Genomic DNA, 14,065 nt, shown 5'->3' on the forward strand with positions numbered 1-14,065 from the left:
TTATTTTAAAAATTGTTACTGAGCAAAAAAATCTTATATAAAAGTTTATTAATCTAGACACGAAATCAGAGAAACAAAAGCAAATTTTAAATCAATGACAGTTTTTGAAATAAATATGGAAACAGTATCTAAGTATTTGCTTAAAGATGCAATTTTTAGTTTTTAACTAGAAAGTAACGAAAATGTAAAATGATCATGTGAGAGAGAAAGTAATTAAAAGAAGGGGACTGATTGCATCGAACTTTACGAAGGAATAGAAAAAAATGCCAATCTTATTTGTAAACTAAAGCTAAAGAAGAATTTTGAATTTGCTTCAAGTCCATTTCACTTCAAATAAATTACAGAAAACTGATAACCCGTCTTTATAACATCTAGTTCTTGTTCCTTTTTGTCGAATAATTTTTTTATTAGAAGTCTTCGACATGAAAACATGCTTTACTAATTTTTTAAAGACATTTTTGAAACAAAACTAATAAAAAAATAATTTGTGACTCACGGAGACGATGAGCTGCTGTCAATTTTGTCTGTTAAGTTTATTTAAATTTATTATTTTATAATTTATTATGTTACCGATTTAAATTTCCGCCATTACATTAGTTTTTTTTGACGAAACTTCTTGCCCGTTGGGAAACATTGAGGTGAAAAATTTTAAAATGTATTTAACAATTAAAACTCGTAAATCACAAATTTGCGAAAAATGAGAAAGAAAATACCCAGTATGTAGTTTTAACAGCGTAAAGAATTACCTACTGTTTCTAATTTATTAGTCTTGAGACTTTTTGAGAATCCTAAGTGATTTAAAGCCGAATGTGTTAGCAGCTTACTTTCTTTTGCAAATTACGTATTCGAAAATTTCTGAATATAGCACAAAGCTCTAATTACTAAAGTAATTATTGTTTTATTTCTAATAATAGAAATAATTTTGTTACACAAAAAAATTAAAAAATATTGTTATTAAAATACTTTAATTAAAATAATATAGTCTTAGTTTGCTTGTCGGCGCTGAAGTAAATGGAGTAAATTAAATATCAAGATTATAATTCTTCTTTATTGATGAAATATATCTATGCTGGATTGCTGGACATGCTTCCAAGTTTGCCCAGCGCTCGTTTTACATAACACCCACTTTTAACTCGATGCAAATATTCCAGTTTAGTCCAGTGCAGCAAGCCCATCAACATTTGTACATCCCAGATTTATTGATGGTAGTGCTTTGAATGTTGATGGCAAACCGTGAGAAACCAAACTCAGAGCTACCATGAAGCATCACCCTCTCGGGCTCAATACCATAATCGTAATTATTCCATTCCGAGTAATTAACAAGTCTTAGAAGAATCGCTTTACGGATCACAAGTGTTGTTTTACATAACCGTTTACATTCAAATTTCCCCTTTTTAAACCGAGCGACTTGTTGAAAACGCTTCGTTTTTTATTTTTGAGTTTGTATCTGAATGCCGTGAGAAAATCGAGATTCCCGATGAAGAGTTTAGGAGTGTTGACGTGTATTTGCAATTCAAACATCTTTCATTAATGATATAAAAGCGGCGTATCTTCGTTAAATTATCATAGGCACGAGCTAAGAAGGTGAATGCGATCAATTAGAGACTTTAATAGTGCCGGCTTCCGACCAGAATCCAAGACCGAAGAGATTCCTACTTCCAATATTACATTTGCAAGGAACGTGAGTCGGGTGCATCTGCACATTTTTCTCTTCGTCTGGGGTTTTAATTGTTATCGTACTTTTGAGTCGAACAATTTCAGAATTGATGTGTCTAGTGACAATGGCAAATTACAGACATTACATATGTATATGCGGTGACCGAGGGGCTGTTTACGATTGCAAATTAAAATACAATGGATTTAAAGATCTTACCAGTGGTCTACCAATTATTGCAAGTGTTTGTGTTTGGATTCGATATCTATGCGGCTGTGCCCACGCTTTTGCAAACAATAAGAGCGAGGTGTAGAAATATGCGCTATGAATATGGTAATTAAACGCTGTGTCGAATACGTACATTGTTATTCCATACCTGCCCAAAATAATCGTAACTTTACGTAACAATCCAGCCACTTTTGCACGCTGCGAGAAGAGAAAAACGAACAAACGATTGGGGAAACACGAAAATTAGGTTGAGGGATTTCAATGATACCATTAGTAAGCAACAGCATTAGATTCAAAAATAGTCTAAAAACTGTATTTAATTTTTTTTATTTAATTTTAGTTTTGTAGATTCTCAGAATAATTTCTAAATCATAAAAGCGTTTATTCTTATTTCTTTGTTGAATGTAGACTGTAATAAAACGCTAAAATCGATCAAGATGTTGGTAGTTCTTTGGCCACTTTGTAACGAACTCCCGTTCGCGCTGTTATTATTTCATTTAAAACCGTGAAAAATACAAAATAGAGGCATAAAGAAAAAGCGATATAAAAATGCAAAACAGTGTAATAAAGGGATAATCTCAGTTTCAATCTCCCCTTAAACACACCGAGTGTGTCAAAGGTATATTAATAACGAGGACTAAGGACAGTATTGCAGGATACGCGAAAACGTTACTCTACGAGAAATGTAACACTGTTTTGATTAATAAGTGTTAGCGACACGCACATTTCGACTTAATCATGCCGTAAAATGAACACCATTTGCATAAGGAATGATTCTTTGTTCATGGTTATTATACACTCGTCATTAAAGTATCGCACTTTTACATCTACAGTTACAATTAAAAAATACATTCAAACACTTTGTTGACGTACTTTATTCGACAACTCAGATTAGACGATCGCAAGGCAAGGCTCATTCAAGTGATTATGAGCGGAATGGTGATTTGAGTCGGAAACAGTAATTTAATTTTCTTTAATTCATTATAAGAGAGCAGAGTTTTTTCAATTGTAAGCTTGCTTGTAACAACAGAAGTCAAACAGGGAACTGTTTGATTTATTTTGTATTCGACACACAATTGAACAAACACAATGTCAAGTAGTAACTTGAATGTAAAATTTTGCGAAGTGGGATTTTTGAAACAATCAAAAATAAAATAAAGATAAAGAAATTCTTGGGCAGTTTTTTCCAATTAGGACGTCGGGGAGTTCGTGGTTTTTGGTATGCTTTGGCGAATTTCCGCATTTTTCGCAACGTGCGCTTCTTGGGCCCCTCGTGGGCGCCATCGCCGAGGTGCGGCCGACCTTGTGCCGCTCACGTAGTTCGATACAGATTTATGGTAGGTATGTGTCTGGCAAAGTCTTCTCTATTATGCACTCGGCATAATAATTCATTACAATAATAATTACAGCCGCAAGTTGGGATTTTCCCATCGCCTTTGCCAAAAACGCCTCCTTTTACGTAAGGCTTATCTTATTGTTGAGCGGAACAAACTGAAGGTATATCACGGCTGCGTTCTTTAGAAAAATGAGGATTCACGTATTTGAACTTTGAGATTTGTTGTGAATGGGTGAGCGACGGTCGGTAATAGTTAAAAGTGCAGACGGTCCCAGATTTGTATGATATTCGAGGCAGGTCCTTCGGACACGCACATTATACGTGCCTCAAGGACACTCCTCGTTAATGTCCTGCATTTGTAATTGTGACGTGGAGGCGAATGAGTACATAGATAGCATAGGGCGGATGTGTTTGGCAGAAATTGGTTGGCGGTTTCGTAGCTGATCGTCAAATTTGAATTCAGAATGTGGTGGTTTTATTTTTCATACTTGCAAATATTCTAGGCTTAATACCAAAGTGTTATTTTTTAAAAGCTGCAAGATAAATAGATTAGTAAATATAATCTAAGTAAAAAGTAAAACTTTGGTTTGATTGATCTAATTTTTAAAATAAAGAACAAAAAAAATTATGTAGTTTATCCCCGGTTTCTACAGCAACTTAACGTTAGATAAATTTTATCAGTTTCATAAATTTTATAAAAACACCAACCAAATCATCCCTACCTTAACAATTCAATAAAATTTAAGACCTAAGGATAATAACTTATAATATCTACAATTACCTACTTTGACTTTTAGTAAACATAAGCAATGACCGAAATACTTCTTTCAATAATTACATATTAAAATAGAATAATATTGGACCGTGTTTTCAATGGTTAGTCGACCGCTCAATTTTAAACTGACTTTCAATACGTCTTGAAAGATTGGTATAATATTTTTAAACAACATAGAGAAAAGAACATAATTCACATCTGCTAGGTATCACCAAAACATCCACCGCCTTTTCAATAAGAAAATAAAAAAAATCGAATAATATCTGCTAATTTATTCTCGTACACCGATACAAGGTGATGAGTGATGAAAATTTTTCTACAATCTCTTACAATCATTAATTAATTAGAAATATTCATGATTAATAAAAATTAAAAATATTAAAATATTCATCAATAAGGATTTAATGATTTCTTATACAATTTTAATTTAATAGTGAAGCAAAGTAGCTAAGTATATTAATTAATTAAAAGCTGCTTTTTTAAATTAAAAAATAAAAATAATTGAAGACCTGCGCAAGAAAAAGATAAATACTTATAACAAATAAAATTTTCTTTTTTATCAAAAAATTTATTTTCAAATTAAAAAATTTTAAATAATATCTAACAAAAATAAATTAAAATAAATTTAAACGAAATAGATTCACCAAGATCTTTAACTGTCATTAATATGTCATGACAACCAGGAGTTTCAACCTTTTTTTTCATTTTTTTTTAATAAATTCTTAATAGTCAATATAAATTTTATTTGGCTGACAGTAGGTATACCTATAATTTTTATAAAGTGATAAAACAAATTGAATTAATTGCTTTTTACTTACCCAGTTATTTGTGTGTATAGTTGTAGAAAATGAATGATGGTAAGAGCATTTATAGCAGATCTTTTTTAACATCATTAACTTTTTTTAAACCATTAATTTTTCCATAATTTGTCAAAAAACTAATTTGTTTAAAAATGCATAATAAATACAAATGTGATATAATTGTAAATATTAAATGAGTAATATTTACTTTATTGAATTAAAGAACTTTTAAGAATCCGACGCTGCGCTGAGGCTTATTTTCCTTCGGATAGTGTAGGTATGTCGTTGATATTAACTCCGCAACAAAGCAAAAAACTCTATGTATTTATTGTTTAAAAAGTTGTTTCCAGGTTGCAGAAATTTATTATTATTAGTTTCATATTGTTTAGAAGAAAGCGAAAATATTAAAAAAATATATTGTGGTAGCAACTTATTGATAGTTTTAATGAAACAGTAATTGAGTAGGTACTACCTATAAATAAGTTCATCATGTATTGATATAAGCATACTACATTAAATAAGCTCTTTTCTGTCGTAATGGGGAGAAGAAAAATAAGCTACTATAATAAATTTTTGTCATGTTATAACTTTACTAACTGTGGTTTTGTGGTAACTCTTTTAAGTTCTCGAGCTCTTCCCTAAGTGAAGAACTTATCACGCAATTCTAATAAAAAAACTTGGAAGAAATAAACTCAAAAGCACTTTTATTTAGTTATAAAAGTAATTCTTTAATGTAGAAAAGAGATCACTCCACTGATTATAAGATGGTAGGATGGCCAAAATCCAAGATGGCTTCCTGTCCATGTGTAGCCTGGTCACATAACCTCACTTCGGCACGTTATCCATATGCACAAATTTAAAGCTCCCAGACATGCACAGAGTGAAAGCCCGTTTCCGTATGGTTGGGCGAGTGCGGATGTCGCGACGCGACCACCTGGGGGAGACCTGGTGCCCCCAGGCGACGACGCCGCCGTCCAGGGTGTACGTGGACGCGACGCGACCGACGCCAGAATGTGCCATCACTGACACCCTTCCCAATTTTATAGCGCGGTGTTGGCACAAAGAGGGGGCAAAACACTTTTTATTCCATCCAGCAGACTCAGTCGCTCATCTGCAAGTCGGATAACACACCTAATTATCAAGTTAATATGGCCATTCTGTATGGCCGCTGGAAAGAGGTTTCAATTTGGCTCCCCGCGAGCGAGACGGAGCGATCTTCGCCCCTTGGGTCCAAGAAGGAGCGCCGGCACATTGATATTATAAGTAAGTTCAATAGCTGTATTCATTTGTAAACTAAGGCCGGTATATATTCAGAGGGAGGGCAGAACTCATGTATGTTTCATACAATTTAAAGTACCCGCTATATTCAGCCGGGGCTGAAAGATTCCGGGGCCTAACGACCACCCCCAAGAAATCGCTGACCGCCGCCGCGGAGACTTCAACGCTCACACCTCCCATATGGAGGAGACACACGGGAGGAGAGCACGCCCAGGGAAACACCCTGGAAGAATGCATTATTCAACATGGAAATTAGAAATAAATTAAATATTAAAATTATGCCAAGAAAAAGAGGCGAATTGATTATGTATGCAGTAGAGGAAAAATTAAACCTCTAATGAAGAAATACGTCTTTTGGGACGCACGCGAAATTACTTAACCCTCTCAAGGACGTACGCAGGTGGTGTGCCGGCCCCAACTTTTTAAATTTACATCCTCATTACGCCGCCTCTGACGACGGTTTAAAAGACGCCGGCCAACTTTTTACGCGGAAATTAATCAAGAGGATTAGAAAAATTTCGAATGCATTAATCACCAAGCTGAGGCTTCGCCTACAGTAGATTTATGAAGCCCAAGTGCAACTTCGCATATGTGGACGCCTGCTGCGAGGCTATGACGAGACTAAGTCTTTGGAAATCCTGGATAACATACGAAATTCCTTTTTTATATCCCGACGCAAGATTCACAAAAAATATTGCTTTCGCTCTTCAACTGAATACATTAATATTTTATTTTGGAACGTATAAAGTTTTAGTTCGGTGAAAGTAAAAGTAGCTTTCAGGGGGTTTTTAGTCAGGGAAAAATATAGTGGAAGTGAGCGAAATTGCACATTTGCGCGGCATAAGTCACATTTTCAAAAAGATATAAAAAATATCACATTCGCAGACAGTATCAAAAGTCTATTATTAGTTTAATTTCTACTTAATGTCTTAAATATAATAAAAACATTACTATATGAAGATGTATTTTTATTATTATTTTTGTGGTTTTCACGCAAGCTCTGAAAAAATCCAGTTTGCAACATTTATGCACAATAGAATTTTAACAAGAGAATCTGATATTTATTTAAATATTCAGATTTATGTTTATTTTGATTAAATATACGTTTAAACTTCTGAAAAATTGTTATAATTATTGATACTCTGAAACTGTATTAAAAACTTTTCGAAAAGTGCATACACAAAAAGATTGTTGTGTGTTCCGTGGAACGTGGGGTTGAGGCGGAGGTGGCGATGGCGTCGCCGAGATCCTCGGCCACCCGTGATGCGAAGGGTCGCAACGGCAGCGGCATCCTCAACTTATGATAAGTACATATTTTATACGGCGATGCTTTGGCCTGATGTGCTGAATTCATACATGTGAATGTGTAGCTTATCCGGGGTTAGCTTTTCAGCGGCTTTTCTATATTTTTACAACGTCTTCTACTAGCTTCTTGACTGCACACCACCGAAACGTCTTTACGTCTGATCGAATCGCGCGTCAGCAACAGGGGAATCGTAAAATCAACAACCGTTAGAAATAGACCGCCAAACAGCATCATCATTAGGTGTTGACTCGATGGCGTTAACTCGTTTTGCGACATCTTGCTTTATTTTATGCCCCAATAAAAACCGTTACATGTCAGAGACACTCTGCACTCGGATAATCTACTACTTCTTGGCATTAATTTAACGTCACTAGGTGGAAAGGATAATAAAAAGCGGACCACTCGTCCTTTCTGAATTGGCCTCTCTTGTTTGGTTTCTTTTCGAGAGCGAACGCTCAAACCTCATCACTTATGGATACTGATGACTTCGACAATGAGGACGAACCCCACCATCTCGCCTACTTTGATACCACCAGCACCTTGTTAGACGGAGCCGACGTACCGATAGCCCCTTGTTAAAATAAATTGGGAAGCGATAGGCTTTGATGTTTTCGATCGTATTCTTACCGCGCCGCAACGGACGCGATTGTTTCCTTAATGGAACCAAATTCTACCTTTATTTAGAAATTTTAGTTTATCAGTTTCAAAGCACCGATGCAAAGAGGGCCAACTTTCTCACTCCATGCCTACAGACGGCACATGTTTTGCAAACAGGCTTGCTCATCAGGAAAATGATGAAATAACTTGATATTTAGGATTTTTAATTAATTTCTATAACGTCTGTTTCAAAAATTAATGAACAGTTCTGTTAGTAAAGTATTGTTTTAATAGTAAATAATAATAATTTAAATGTGGCTGCAAGTTTCGTTTAAAAGTGAACTTCTTGCTTTATTTCAAAATGACAGACAGCTCTTAGTGTCCTATTTTACGTAATTTGTTTGGAAAGTTTTTATCATCTCGTGGATGATTTGTTGAACATTTTTTTTTGTTAATTTGATTTTTCCTTCTCAAGTTTTCTCATATATCTTCAGACTAAAACCTGCCAAAAAAATTTTATAGGTCTTGTTTTTCGGACGTTAGGCTGATTCGTGTTTTTTGGACCACTTTCTTGTATAAAAAATTATTTTAATTTTGACAAATATTTTTTCAAATATACCTTGGTGGTCTTACGGTTGCACTATTTTATGCCAATTTTTGCTAAATTTTCAAATACTATATAAGACTGTGAAGCCTAATATCTTGATAGAGACGTCTCTCCATTGTTGTGTTTCGCCAATGATTTCAAATTTTTAATATTTCTTGCATTTTGCTTTGGTATCTGTCCACATTTTGGTAAATTTTTAACAGGTTTACTTGTTTGCTAATGTCTTATGACTTGATAATAGTGATTTTGTTGAAGATTTTTTTTGGTAAAGAGACGACAGCTTCATTTGTGCTCCACCTTCCAAAAACTGGTTCTCGTAAATTTAATTGCAATGAAATTTTATGTTACAAATGGTAATTTGCAGTAATATCTTAAAATATAATGTTTTGAAGGGTTTACTATTTTTTTTAATATTTCCTTACCTTAGATTTAAGCGTTATTATACTGTCTTTAAATGTAGGCACATACTATTATCGCAAAAGTAAATACAATTTAATTTAACAGAAGATTCTGTTTCAATGAAGTTTAACTTTTACAGTGCAGGTTTTAGGATTTTGTTTAAAGGATTTTGGTGTTCAGCCTTATTTATTCTTTATTGTTAAGGTTGCTTTAGGAATTACTGAAACCTGGCAAAGCTGATATAGGCAATTTATAGAGTTTTAGTTCTTGCTCTAGCATTTTATATCTCGGCGGCATAATTCAAGATAAATCTAAGTACGGTCTGAACGGGCCATTACCGGGGTTATGCAACACCACCGGAAGTAATCTTTTTATATGTCAACGGTATGAAATGATCGTTACTTCCTGCTGACGTCTCGCCTGCAGTGAATGACTCGGCGATAATTTTCGCATTTATTTCCCCGTTTTGGTGTCGTCCAAATGAACACTTTTTGGGTTTATTCGAGTCGTGTTTCGTCTTCGACGTTTTAATCTTAATATTCTAAAGTGGCTGCCGAAACGTAAAGTCGAAAAGTCCGCTAAGTAGTCTAATTTCACTTGTAAATATCGTATATGTCCGCTTAAGGCGGAGGCGAGCTTAGGATTATGCAGATTTCAGATAACTTTTCTTTTAATGCTTTACATTTGGAGTGCTTCTCGAAAATAAGTTTATTTTCCTGTTGGATATAAGAAGTGGAAGGAAAGGTTTTAATAAATAATGGACTCGAGACGAGGCGCTTAAAACAAATAACTCAATTTTGTAAAATATTGCAGTTACTTAATTTTTTTCGAAAAGTTTCGCAATGATTCTGCACTTCGATTCTGCTTTAAATTGTAAATGCGGCAAGTAGAAGTTAGCAGAAAGATACATTAAGATGGTGGAAATAAAATATAGATATGACAATGTTAAAGTCCGGTTCCCGGAGCTTACCTCGGAACTGCATCAATTCAATTTAACACGACAAAGCTACACATTTATAGTTCCATAAATCACAAGAAAATATTTCAATTACTCCGGCCGAAATCCGGCAACGAAGGGAATCTATATATCTCGTGGTGTTTTCATCTTCTGACCGTTCATTTTTGTCGGAGCTATAAAAAGATATATAATATGAAATATTTCTGTTGCAAGTTCTGGCATCTGAGCTCGGTGTTCACTCAATATATCCTTATTTCTGGCGATTTTATGTGTTTATTATACCGCAGCAAGGTTCATAACGGTCCCTCGGATTTGCCAGACTGTAAATTCTACAAAAGTTCTTTTATGTGATACAATGCGTCCGGACGGATCGTACTTTTATTAAATAATTTCGCTACTTTTATTAAAATTCAACGACGGCTAAATCGGCGGCGATCTCGAACACGTTTCGCCACGGGTCACGACAGACCTGACTCCTGGAGGTTTAATTGCTTCATTCATGTGGATCGAACGGTGCCAACAGCATTTGCTTTCGGTGATTGATACAATAGGCAAATTAACCAACACCAAACAATCGACTTTTTATGTTCATGCAAAAAAAAAGTAAAAACTTCACCAAGCACAGTCTAGCTTGGTCTAGCTATAGTTACAACACTACCAAAAATATTAAGTTGCTCTTTTTTTTCTTGAGAGAGAAGGTACAACTTTGAATTTTACGTTTGTAAAAAAATAAGTAATATTAACTTATTTATATGTTCCTGTCACCAAATACCAGGTGTTAAACCGTTTCAATTCGTTTTAAAACATCTGTCTGTGTGTATTTCTACAGCAGTTGCTTCATAATTGTTTTACAGAAAAACTTGTAAATGCCTAATTTATTATCATCGATAAAATACGGACATATTGCTTTACAATTGTTTCGAATGATTTGTTCTTTAACTCAATAAATTATTTGGTGTTTTGGCGTAACAAATTTAAATGAAGGAACAAATAAATGTTCTAAAGTGTTCTCATGCAAACACAGTTGTGTTTGTCTTTTAATTCCCTGGCGTCCGTCCTCAAATCCAACATTTAAAAGAAATATCAAGTGCAACACAATAGCCCATTTTTCTCTCACTACACGACAGATAATAACCCGACTTCTTCCTGCACAACCTCATCATTACCATCATTACAAAAGAATGTCAAGTTCACGCGAATCCTCGCATAGATGATGATTAATTTGGAGCGTCGTGGCAACAGGAAGCCGCTCCTCAGGCCTCATACACCGCCAAGTCAAAATCGCCAATAAATCACTCTCATCCTTGAATTATGTATCGACATTACAGGCCGAAAACTGTATCATGTGTGTTCGCAATATAACGCTCGTTATTACCGACAGATAATAAGATAATTTAACGCGGTTGTAATTACAGACCGGAAGGAAACACGAGTAAAAACTAGTCGGAGATTCATCTCGGATACATTTCATTATAATAATTTAACATAAGTTAAAAACGGTCAGCGAGCCGTTGATGGGCGCTTCACATCGATGTATTGCAGAAAAAGTTACAATTGGAAAATTTAAATTCCACCCTCCGATGGCAAATATTTGGAGTCAACTTATTGTGCAAAGTGCACGATATCCGGGGATGTACACGGCCGGAGACCGAACTCCCCTATCTGAATATACCATTAGTGGCTGTTTACTGTTCGAGTGTTTGTCTTTTTGAGAATTTTTATTAAAAAAATTCAATAAGACGGACACCGCGGCGCGAAATGTTAAAAGTTAGATACGGAATAAACTAACACTTTTATTACGTGATTGGAGAAAAACCGGGACAAATGGAAATAATAAAAAACTCAAATATCGTTTCAGAACTACCGGTTATACCTAAATAAATTACGAAAACTCGAAAAAGATAAGAAAAAACATGGGTAATTAAATTATTTGTGACACAATCTTATTTTTATTTTTTATTTAACTTTATTTTATTTTACAAATGTTAAAATTTAGTTTTCTGAAATAGTCATAGAATCTTGCACTTGTTTGTGGTGAACATTTTGTTGACTATCCCTGTCAGAATCAGAAAAACTTAAATCATATATTTACAAAATAAAGAAAATTTTTAAAGTTTTCTCTTGTACTTTAAAAAATTTAATAAAAATATAATAACAAAAAAAATTGCCTTTATTTTTACGATAGATTTCTTTAAGAATTAATTAAACAATTAACAAATTCGGAAGAAAACCATCATGAAAAGCAAAACAAGTTTTTAAAATTAGCACCAGTGATGATAACAGTTGATACAAAAGTAACATTTTGACAAATTTTTAAACGTACTTAATAGGGAAACAATAAAAATAAATGAGGTCATTTTTTTCAGTCCAGTACAACGCAAATACCGTATCTTTGTAAATATAGTGCAAGATGTAATCTTGTGATTCGTTTTTGTTCTTCTGCGACAGCACCGTGAGAATTTCCTCGATTTCCTCTTGATTTCAAGAGTTTTGTAGAAGAACAAAACTAAATTATGTAGCAAGTAAACTGTTAAATGAAAATAGTGGCAGCGTGATGAATCGCCTATGTAATTGTTTTGATGCTACTGTTGATAAATAAATTTGTTCATTTAGAAATTTAAATTCAAATACTCCCCACTTACATACATACCATCAACTGACGAAGAAAAAACTAAATCATATTTATTAGTTTTCTCATCCCATCTTTTCTAAATTGCCATTTCGATACATGTTTTCCCCAATTGTAAAAAATATTAATCGCCTTAAATACTCAGCAACAATTGAAAGAATTGTTATTTAAATCAATATTAAAGGCCAGAAATGTTTTCGAGAATATTTTATTCATCAGAGCCTAAGACAATGGATTAAAAATTATTTGCCAACTCAAATAATTTCTCTCGATTATTGTAGAAAAATGAATTTGAAAATGTCATCAGTTCTGGAAAATTAGAAAAACTCGTGTGCCGCTTCACAAGTACTTTCAAGTTATTAGTTACGATTAAAAACATTTTTATATTTGTAATATTTTGTCCAATTTCACGCACCATTGAAACATTTTGCTTTTAGCTACAATTTGCCACTTTCTATCTGCGAGCGAACTGACCAGAAAAACTTGATTGACAGCCGTTTTAGGCTAAACACAATTGTTGCAAAAGTAACCACCAATATTTAAACGCTTAATTAGACAAAACAAAGGCAGTGTTACATAATTCCACTTATTTGCATAAATATTACACGCTAATTATGAAATATTATTTATAGCAAAACTTCACTTACCTTTTCACTGTGTTTTTCATGTCCAAAAAAGGCGAATCGAGCTGAAGGCAAATCGTTTACTGACTTTCTTAACACCTAGATTAATCTGTCGCAAGTTGGCAATAATTTATAATAATTACAATAATTACTGTCCACTTGGTGTTGAATAAATTTTTTACATAATTGAAAAAGAAACAAGCATTATGCATGCATAGGTGAATAAGTCAGAGCGATTTAAATAATTTAATAAACAGTAGTTACGGAGCGATTTTTCACTTTTATTTTTACTCCTTGAGGAGATCAGGCCTTGATTCGTTCATTTGCATGATTATCAAGTTCTTGCTATTTGCTCTATATATAGAGGATGCTGCAGGGTTTCTGGAGGGAAATATGAAATTAAGCATTTTAGGAATCGTGGCATTTTATCCTTAACGAGGCGAATTGATGTGTTATGTTTTATCGGGCGATCTGTAAAGTAGAACAAGACACATTCTGTCACGGCAATTAAATAATACACTATAAGGAACCTCCCGAGTGTTCTATAATTACAGTGGCATTTCTACACGGTCTATGACTCCGCTGGCTAGTTATTTCTGTACTTTTTAACCATATCCAGTTCTGTAATTAACGGAAACTCCGTCCAGGTCCTGGTTGGCTCTCCTTCCGATGCACAAGACTTGCTCGGGAATTAGACAAAGTTGAGGAGTGAACGTATGATAATCAGCGAATGGTAAGTGACACGGCCATCATTTTTCGAGGGCAACAAAGAAGATTGATGGTTTCGCTTGTCATAAATTTGCCTAAAGAAATCTCCGGAGAGTTCTGTCTCGGTGCATATTTTCCCCTCTGTTTTATGTTTCTGGTTCATTCGA

General features: G+C 34.1%; 1 long non-coding RNA gene across 1 annotated transcript; it reads right to left on the minus strand.

The window, feature by feature from the left end:
• Positions 1-5,480: 5,480 nt before the first annotated feature.
• LOC135266385 (uncharacterized) lies at positions 5,481-13,328 on the minus strand. The gene is made up of 2 exons (XR_010334403.1): positions 13,215-13,328; positions 5,481-5,904 (listed from the first exon to the last, which is right to left on the minus strand). It is a non-coding gene; the product is annotated as an uncharacterized LOC135266385 (long non-coding RNA).
• Positions 13,329-14,065: the final 737 nt, after the last annotated feature.

This window comes from Tribolium castaneum, chromosome 5, assembly GCF_031307605.1.
Source record: "Tribolium castaneum strain GA2 chromosome 5, icTriCast1.1, whole genome shotgun sequence".
NCBI lineage: Eukaryota > Metazoa > Arthropoda > Insecta > Coleoptera > Tenebrionidae > Tribolium > Tribolium castaneum.